The 9,468-nt window shown below is 44.3% G+C and overlaps 1 long non-coding RNA gene across 1 annotated transcript; it reads left to right on the top strand.

The window, feature by feature from the left end:
• The first annotated feature begins 6,316 nt into the window (after positions 1-6,316).
• On the top strand, positions 6,317-7,997 carry LOC125513085. Its single transcript, XR_007285662.1, has 2 exons — positions 6,317-6,597; positions 7,519-7,997. It is a non-coding gene; the product is annotated as an uncharacterized LOC125513085 (long non-coding RNA).
• Positions 7,998-9,468: the final 1,471 nt, after the last annotated feature.

The raw sequence follows: 9,468 nt of genomic DNA, 5'->3' as shown, positions 1-9,468 counted from the left end.
CAATATGTAAGCAGCTTCACCGATGTCTTTCATTGAAAAACTCTTATTCAAGTATCCCTTTATGCTATCCAGAAATTCTATATCATTTTTGATTAGTAATATGTCATCTACATATAATATCAGAAATGCTACAGAGCTCCCACTCACTTTCTTGTAAATACAGGCTTCTCCAAAAGTCTGTACAAAACCAAATGCTTTGATCACATTATCAAAGCGTTTATTCCAACTCCGAGAGGCTTGCACCAGTCCATAAATGGATCGCTGGAGCTTGCACACTTTGTTAGCTCCATTTGGATCGACAAAACCTTTTGGTTGCATCATATACAACTCTTCTTCCAGAAATCCATTCAGGAATGCAATTTTGACATCCATCTGCCAAATTTCATAATCATAAAATGCGGCAATTGCTAACATGATTCGGACAGACTTAAGCATAGCTATGGGTGAGAAGGTCTCATCGTAGTCAATCCCTTGAACTTGTCAAAAACCTTTTGCGACAAGTCAAGCTTTGTAGACAGTAACATTACCGTCAGAGCCAGTCTTCTTCTTAAAGATCCATTTATTCTCAATTGCTTGCCGATCAACGGGCAAGTCAACCAAAGTCCACACTTTGTTCTCATACATGGATCCCATCTCAGATTTCATGGCTTCTAGCCATTTTGCGGAATCTGGGCTGACCATCACTTCTTCATAGTTCGTAGGTTCATCATGATCTAGTAGCATGACTACCAGAACAGGATTACCGTACCACTCTGGTGCGGATCTTACTCTAGTTGATCTATGAGGTTCGGTAGTAACTTGATCTGAAGTTTCATGATCATTATCATTAGCTTCCTCACTAATTGGTGTAGGTGTCACAGAAACCGGTTTCTGTGATGTACTACTTTCCAATAAGGGAGCAGGTACAGTTACCTCATCAAGTTCTACTTTCCTCCCACTCACTTCTTTCGAGAGAAACTCCTTCTCTAGAAAGGATCCATTCTTAGCAACGAATGTCTTGCCTTCGGATCTGTGATAGAAGGTGTACCCAACAGTCTCCTTTGGGTATCCTATGAAGACACATTTCTCCAATTTGGGTTCGAGCTTATCAGGTTGAAGCTTTTTCACATAAGCATCGCAGCCCCAAACTTTCAGAAACGACAACTTTGGTTTCTTGCCAAACCACAGTTCATAAAGGCGTCGTCTCAACGGATTTTGATGGTGACCTATTTAACGTGAATGCGGTCGTCTCTAAAGCATAACCCCAAAATGATAGCGGTAAATCAGTAAGAGACATCATAGATCGCACCATATCTAGTAAAGTACGATTATGACGTTCGGACACACCATTACGCTGTGGTGTTCCGGGTGGCGTGAGTTGCGAAACTATTCCGCATTGTTTCAAATGTACACCAAACTTGTAACTCAAATATTCTCCTGCACGATCAGATCGTAGGAATTTTATTTTCTTGTTACGATGATTTTCAACTTCACTCTGAAATTCTTTGAACTTTTCAAATGTTTCAGATTTATGTTTCATTAAGTAGATATACCCATATCTGCTTAAGTCATCTATGAAGGTGAGAAAATAACGATATCCGCCATGAGCCTCAACATTCATCGGGCCACATACATCTGTATGTATGATTTCCAACAAATCTGTTGCTCTCTCCATAGTACCGGAGAATGGTGTTTTGGTCATCTTGCCCATAAGGCATGGTTCACAAGTACCAAGTGATTCATAATCAAGTGGTTCCAAAAGTCCATCAGTATGGAGTTTCTTCATGCGCTTTACACCGATATGACCTAAACGGCAGTGCCACAAATAAGTTGCACTATCATTATCAACTCTGCATCTTTTGGCTTCAACATTATGAATATGTGTGTCACTACTATCGAGATTTAATAAGAATAGACCACTCTTCAAGGGTGCATGACCATAAAAGATATTCCTCATATAAATAGAACAACCATTATTCTATGATTTAAATGAATAACCGTCTCGCATCAAACAAGATCCAGATATAATGTTCATGCTTAACACTGGCACCAAATAACAATTATTTAGGTCTAATACTAATCCCGAAGGTAGATGTCGAGGTAGTGTGCCGACCGCGATCACATCGACTTTGGAACCATTTCCCACGCGCATCGTCACCTCGTCCTTAGCCAATCTTTGCTTAATCCGTAGTCCCTGTTTTGAGTTGCAAATATTAGCAACAGAACCAATATCAAATACCCAGGTGCTACTGCGAGCATTAGTAAGGTACACATCAATAACAAGTATAACACATATACCTTTGTTCACCTTGCCATCCTTCTTATCCGCCAAATACTTGGGGCAGTTCAGCTTCTAGTGACCAGTCTGCTTGCAGTAGAAGCACTCAGTTTTAGGCTTAGGTCCAGATTTGGGTTTCTTCTCCTGAGTAGCAACTTGCTTGCTGTTCTTTTTGAAGTTCCCCTTCTTCTTCCCTTTGCCCTTTTTCTTGAAACTAGTGGTCTTGATGACCATCAACACTTGATGCTCCTTTTTGATTTCTACCTCCACAGTTTTCAGCATTGCGAAGAGCTCGGGAATTGTCTTATTCATCTCTTGCATATTATAGTTCATTACGAAGCTCTTGTTGCTAGGTGGAAGTGATTGGAGAATTCTGTCAATGATGTAATCATCTGGAAGATTAACTCCCAATTGAATCAAGTGATTATTATACCCAGACATTTTGAGTATATGCTCACTGACAGAACTGTTGTCCTCCATCTTGCAGCTATAGAACTTATTGGAGACTTCATATCTCTCAATCCGGGCATTTTCTTGAAATATTACCTTCAACTCCTGGAACATCTCATATGCTCAATGACGTTCAAAACGTCGTTGAAGTCCCGATTCTAAGCCGTAAAGCATGGCACGTTGAACTATCGAGTAGTCCTCAGCTTTGCTCTGCTAGACGTTCATAACATCTGGTGTTGCTCCAGCAGCAGGCCTGGCACCCAGCGGTGCTTCCAGGACGTAATTCTTCTGTGCAGCAATGAGGATAATCCTCAAGTTACGGACCCAGTCCGTGTAATTGCTACCATCATCTTTCAACTTTGCTTTCTCAAGGAACGCATTAAAATTCAACGGAACAACAGCACGGGCCATCTATCTACAATCAAACATAAACAAGCAAGATACTATCAGGTACTAAGTTCATGATAAATTTAAGTTCAATTAATCATATTACTAAAGAACTCCCACTTAGGTAGACATCCCTCTAATCCTCTAAGTGATCATGTGATCCAAATCAACTAAACCATGTCCGATCATCACGTGAGATGGAGTAGTTTCATTGGTGAACATCACTATGTTGATCATATCTACTATATGATTCACGCTCGACCTTTCGGTCTCCGTGTTCCGAGGCCATATCTGTATATGCTTGGCTCGTCAAGTATAACCTGAGTATTCCGTGTGTGCAACTGTTTTGCACCCGTTGTATTTGAACGTAGAGCCTATCACACCCGATCATCACGCGGTGTCTCAGCACGAAGAACTTTCGCAATGGTGCATACTCAGGGAGAACACTTCTTGATAATTAGTGAGAGATCATCTTAAAATGCTACCGTCAATCAAAGCAAGATAAGATGCATAAAAGATAAACATCACATGCAATCAATATAAGTGATATGATATGGCCATCATCATCTTGTGCTTGTGATCTCCATCTTCGAAGCACCGTCATGATCACCACCGTCACCGGCGCGACACCTTGATCACCATGCTTCCACGACTATCGCTACCGCTTAGTGATAAAGTAAAGCATTACAGCGCAATTGCATTGCATACAATAAAGCGACAACCAAATGGCTCCTGCCAGTTGCCGATAACTCGGTTACAAAACATGATCATCTCATACAATAAAATTTAGCATCATGTCTTGACCATATCACATCACAACATGCCCTGCAAAAACAAGTTAGACGTCCTCTACTTTGTTGTTGCAAGTTTTACGTGGCTGCTACGGGCTTAAGCAAGAACCAATCTTACCTACGCATCAAAACCACAACGATAGTTTGTCAAGTTGGTGCTGCTTTAACCGTTGCAAGGACCGGGCGTAGCCACACTTGGTTCAACTAAAGTTGGAGAAACTGACACCCGCCAGCCACCTGTGTGCAAAACACGTCGGTAGAACCAGTCTCGCGTAAGCGTACGCGTAATGTCGGTCCGGGCCGCTTCATCCAACAATACCGCCGAACCAAAGTATGACATGCTGGTAAGCAGTATGACTTATATCGCCCACAACTCACTTGTGTTCTACTCGTGCATATAACATCAACACATAAAACCTAGGCTCTGATGCCACTGTTGGGGAACGTAGTAATTTCAAAATTTTCCTACGCACACGCAAGATCATGGTGATGCATAGCAACGAGAGGGGAGAGTGTAATCTACGTACCCTCGTAGACCGACAACGGAAGCGTTATGACAACGCGGTTGATGTAGTCGTACGTCTTCACGGCCCGATCGATCAAGCACCGAAACTACGGCACCTCCGAGTTCTAGCACACGTTCAGCTCGATGACGATCCCCGGACTCCGATCCAGCAAAGTGTCAGGGAAGAGTTCCGTCAGCACGACGGCGTGGTGACGATCTTGATGTACTACCGTCGCAGGGCTTAGCCTAAGCACCGCTACAATATTATCGAGGATTATGGTGGAAGGGGGCACCGCACACGGCTAAGAGAACGATCTTGAAGATCAACTTGTGTGTCTAGAGGTGCCCCCCTGCCCCCGTATATAAAGGAGCAAGGGGGGTGCGGCCGGCCCTAGGAGGAGGCGCGCAGGAGGAGTCCTACTCCTACCGGGAGTAGGACTCCCCCCTTTCCCTAGTTGGATTAGGACTTGGGGGGAAGGAGGAGAGGGAAGAAAGGAAAGGGCGGGCGCCGCCCCCCTCCTTGTCCAATTCGGACTTGGGGGGAAGGGGCGCGCGGCAGCCCCTAGGCCTCCTCTCCTCTTCCTCCACTAGGCCCATTAAGGCTCATTAGATTACCGGGGGGTTCTAGTAACCTCCCGGTACTCCGGTAAAATGCCGATTTCACCCGGAACACTTCCGATGTCCAAACATAGGCTTCCAATATATCAATCTTTATGTGTCAACCATTTCGAGACTCCTCGTCATGTCCGTGATCACATCCGGGACTCCGAACAAACTTCGGTACATCAAAATATATAAACTCATAATGAAACTGTCATCGTAACGTTAAGCGTGCGGACCCTATGGGTTCGAGAACAATGTAGACATGACCGAGACATGTCTCCGGTCAATAACCAATAGCGGAACCTGGATGCTCATATTGGCTCCTACATATTCTACAAAGATCTTTATCGGTCAGACCGCATAACAACATACGTTGTTCCCTTTGTCATTGGTATGTTACTTGCCCGAGATTCGATCGTCGGTATCTCAATACCTAGTTCAATCTCGTTACTGGCAAGTCTCTTTACTCGTTTTGTAATACATCATCTTGCAACTAACTCATTAGTTGCAATGCTTGCAAGGCTTATGTGATGTGCATTACCGAGAGGGCCCAGAGATACCTCTCCGACAATCGGAGTGACAAATCCTAATCTTGAAATATGCCAACCCAACATGTACCTTTGGAGACACCTATAGAGCTCCTTTATAATCACCCAGCTACGTTGTGACGTTTGGTAGCACACAAAGTGTTCCTCCGGCAAACGGGAGTTGCATAATCTCATAGTCATAGGAACATGTATAAGTCATGAAGAAAGCAATAGCAACATACTAAACGATCGGGTGCTAAGCTAATGGAATGGGTCATGTCAATCACATCATTCTCCTAATGATGTGATCCCGTTAATCAAATGACAACACATGTCCATGGTTAGGAAACATAACCATCTTTGATTAACGAGCTAGTCAAGTAGAGGCACACTAGTGACGTTTAGTTTGTCTATGTATTCACACATGTATTATGTTTCTGGATAATACAATTTTAGCATGAATAATAAACATTTATCATGATATAAGGAAATAAATAATAACTTTATTATTGCCTCTAGGGCATATTTCCTTCACCCCTTTCCTTCTTCTCCTCTCCCCCTTCCTCCCCCCTCCTATTAGGACTAGGAAAGGGGGGAACCTACTCCTAGTAGGGCCTCTTTTCGTTGCAGGGTTTCCCGGGGGGATCCCCACTGTTTCCCCGGGCCAGAGAACCACGGGCCGAGTTGGCCCAGGGAAACCGAGTTGGTCATTTGGACCGCATCCATCTCGGGGTAACCCTGCCCGACCCACGTCCTTTCCACGGGGAGAAAACCCATGACCCAGAGCTGAGGGAGGAAATCCACGGCTCGAGCGACACGAGCGAACGGCAGCGCCGTCGACCAAGATCCAGCGCCCCCCACCGCCTCCGAGCTCCTCCGCCAGCGACAAGAAGCGACGCTCCCGACCCCCTCCCTCCGGTGCTGAGGATCCAAGCTCCGCCCCTCCAGCGACGGCGACGGACCGCGGCCGTCACCGTTCTCCTTCCCCGGATCTCCCCTCCGCCTCCAAGTTCCGATCCCCTCCGGCGACGGCGGCGGCAATGGTTCCGCGGACGTTACTATCTCATCTGATCAAGGGTTTGCCCCCTCCTCCTTCCCCAATATTTTTCTTTTCAGTTCATGGCTTCACCATCCCTGATCTTGAACCACTGGTTCCATATGAGCTTGTATTTTTCTTGTGTAGTTCTTGAACCACCAGTTCCATATGAGTTGTATTTTCATGTGTGACAGCTATATTTGTTTCTATGTAGCATGCTATGCCGCCCATCGAATTGTGAAAAGTAGTCTGAAGCTTGATGCATATAGTGGCTCATACATTTGGTAAAACTTTGGACTTGTATGCACCAGATTGGGTTAGTTGGTCCAATTTCATAGCTATGTATCTGTCCATAGTATTTTCATTGTTGATATCAGATTTTTCATATGTTATATGAGGTACAGAACACTGATTACTTATTAGATTTAGATACAAGCAGATCAATATAGTTGTATGAATCAAGCTCTTGTGAGAAGGTGACATTTGTGGGCAACTATTCTGCATATATTTTAGATAGAAACTAGCAAAACAGCACCACTGTTTTTTTTTAATTTACATGAATCAACGCCACACCACTCTTTCCTTAAGAACGTGTAGGAACTGGACTGCTTCGGATTCTTTTTTTTTTGCCCATCTAGTTTGGCCGCTATCAAATATTTATTTGCGACATGAATTCACGCCACCACCCTTGCCTTAAGAACATGTGAGAACGGGACTGCCCCAGTTACCTTTTTTGTCCATCAAGGTTGGCTTCCGTCAAATGTTTACTTGTACGTGCTCTTTTTGGATGTACTTGAGTGCCTTCTCGATTCCAATCTGGCCTAGGTAAAAAATGTTTTGACTCCTACATACAAATCTATATTAGCTTCTTTAAATCTGTACCATTCTTGTTTGCTAGTTAAATCTAGTCCGTTCATTCTAATAATACAATAGATAGTAACGAGCACTGCTGCCTGTTGTAGGCTTTTCAACTCACTATATGAGTTTGATCTTGTTATCTTTAATCGGTCGTTGAGAAGAAAGCAAGAAAGATATGGGAAAGCTTAAATTTATTGGTTGGTATGAATTGAATAGCTAGCCAAGAAGAGATGTGATTGGTGATGTTTATGTTCTGAGTTCTGCTGCCGTGTACATGATAAATCTTTTGCTGCTCGTTCTTACTAGATGAACCAAAGAGTAAAGGTAGAGGTGAGATGATGTGTTTCCTTCCTAAGGTGTATAGCTGTACCTCCAAGATAGGCAAGAGCAATTTAATAGTTCATTTTAGTTTTCTACCTATAGTTCCAGGAAGGTGGAGCTGTAGCTGGAAGGTATAGGAGACATATGTAGCTTACTTTTGTCTTGTTTGTTCACTTCCAGATAGATGGATATACGGCTGTTTATAGCAAAGCATGAGTAGAAATGGTTGCAAATGTGCAAATAAAGGTGTATAGTAGAATCACATATCTTTTTGTTTGTTATACATCTATTTCGAGCAGATCGGCTGTTGATTTCTCTTCATTGGCTTTGGTTTCATCATGCCTTTGTTTACACTCAAGCACTCAGCAGATCATGCCTTTGGTTCATACTATTTCATCTTAATCCATTTATACTTAAAAATAGACTAAACTGGTGCTAACTTAATATTTTGTGTAGTTCAGTCAACATCAAGATGCGGTACCTCATGTCCATGCAGAGTGGAGAAACGACTTGAGTAGGGCTAGTGATAGCCTCCTTGCAGTTCATCTAATTTGAAAGTATCTCTGCCTTGAACATGGCAAGTGATAATTCAATTTTCTTTTGTCGTGAACAAATTTGAATGATGATAGCACATGAAAACGATTTAGGCCAACGGTTGATCTCAATGAGATGTGGACTGACCGGTATCTGAACCCTTGTGAACTGATGGTTTTATGTATTTGTTTATATGAATTCTGAGATTTTATGTATTTGTTTTTTTAGAATTATTTGTGGAATTCTTATGTGGTCCATTGTTATCGATAGAATTTTGTATGAAGGCTCTGAAATTTTGTATGTACAGATCTGTTGTTATCTGTGTAGCAAAGTCGCTTGTGATATGTGTTAATTTGAGGGTTTTCCTTCCCTCCCCCTCCTTCCCTCCCCCTTGTGGCCATTTGGGAACCTGGGCAGTGGGAAGATCTCCCACGTGGTGGGAGGGAAACCATGAGCACAGGAAAAAACCCCATAGGGGTTTGTTGCCTTGTTTTTTTCTACCCAACAACCAAATAAGGCCTAAGAGTAGGAATCCCCCCTTAGGGCGCACCATGAGGCTGGCCGCCCCCTCCCCCCCTCCTTTATATACGGGGGAGGGGGGTGTTGGGGAACGTTGCAGAAAACAAAAATTTTCCTACGGTTTCACCAAGATCCATCTAGGAGTTCATCTAGCAACGAGTGATTGGATTGCATCTACATACCTTTGTAGATCACGCGCGGAAGCGTTCAAAGAACGGATGAGGAAGTCGTACTCGACGTGATCCAAATCACCGGAGATCCTAGCACCGAACGGACGGCACCTCCGCGTTCAACACACGTACGGTCAGCGTGACGTCTCCTCCTTCTTGATCCAGCAAGGGGGAAGGAGATGTTGAGGAAGATGGCTCCAGCAGCAGCACGACGGCGTGGTGGTGATGGAGCTGCAGTACTCCGGCAGGGCTTCGCCAAGCACTATGGAGGAGGAGGATGTGTTGGAGAGGGAGAGGGAGGCGCCACGGCTTAGGTGTGGCTGCCCTCCCTTCCCCCCACTATATATAGGGCCAAGGGAGAGGGGGGGGGCGCAGCCTTGGCCCTTCCTCCAAGGAAGGGTGCGGCCAGGGAGGAGTCCATCCTCCCCAAGGCACCTAGGAGGTGCCTTCCCCTTTTAGGACTCTTCCTTTCCCTCATCTCTTGGCGCATGGGCCTCTTGGGGCTGGTGC

The sequence above is a fragment of the Triticum urartu genome, chromosome 6, assembly GCF_003073215.2.
Source record: "Triticum urartu cultivar G1812 chromosome 6, Tu2.1, whole genome shotgun sequence".
Lineage (NCBI taxonomy): Eukaryota > Viridiplantae > Streptophyta > Magnoliopsida > Poales > Poaceae > Triticum > Triticum urartu.
This window is presented reverse-complemented; position numbering and strand designations above follow the sequence as displayed.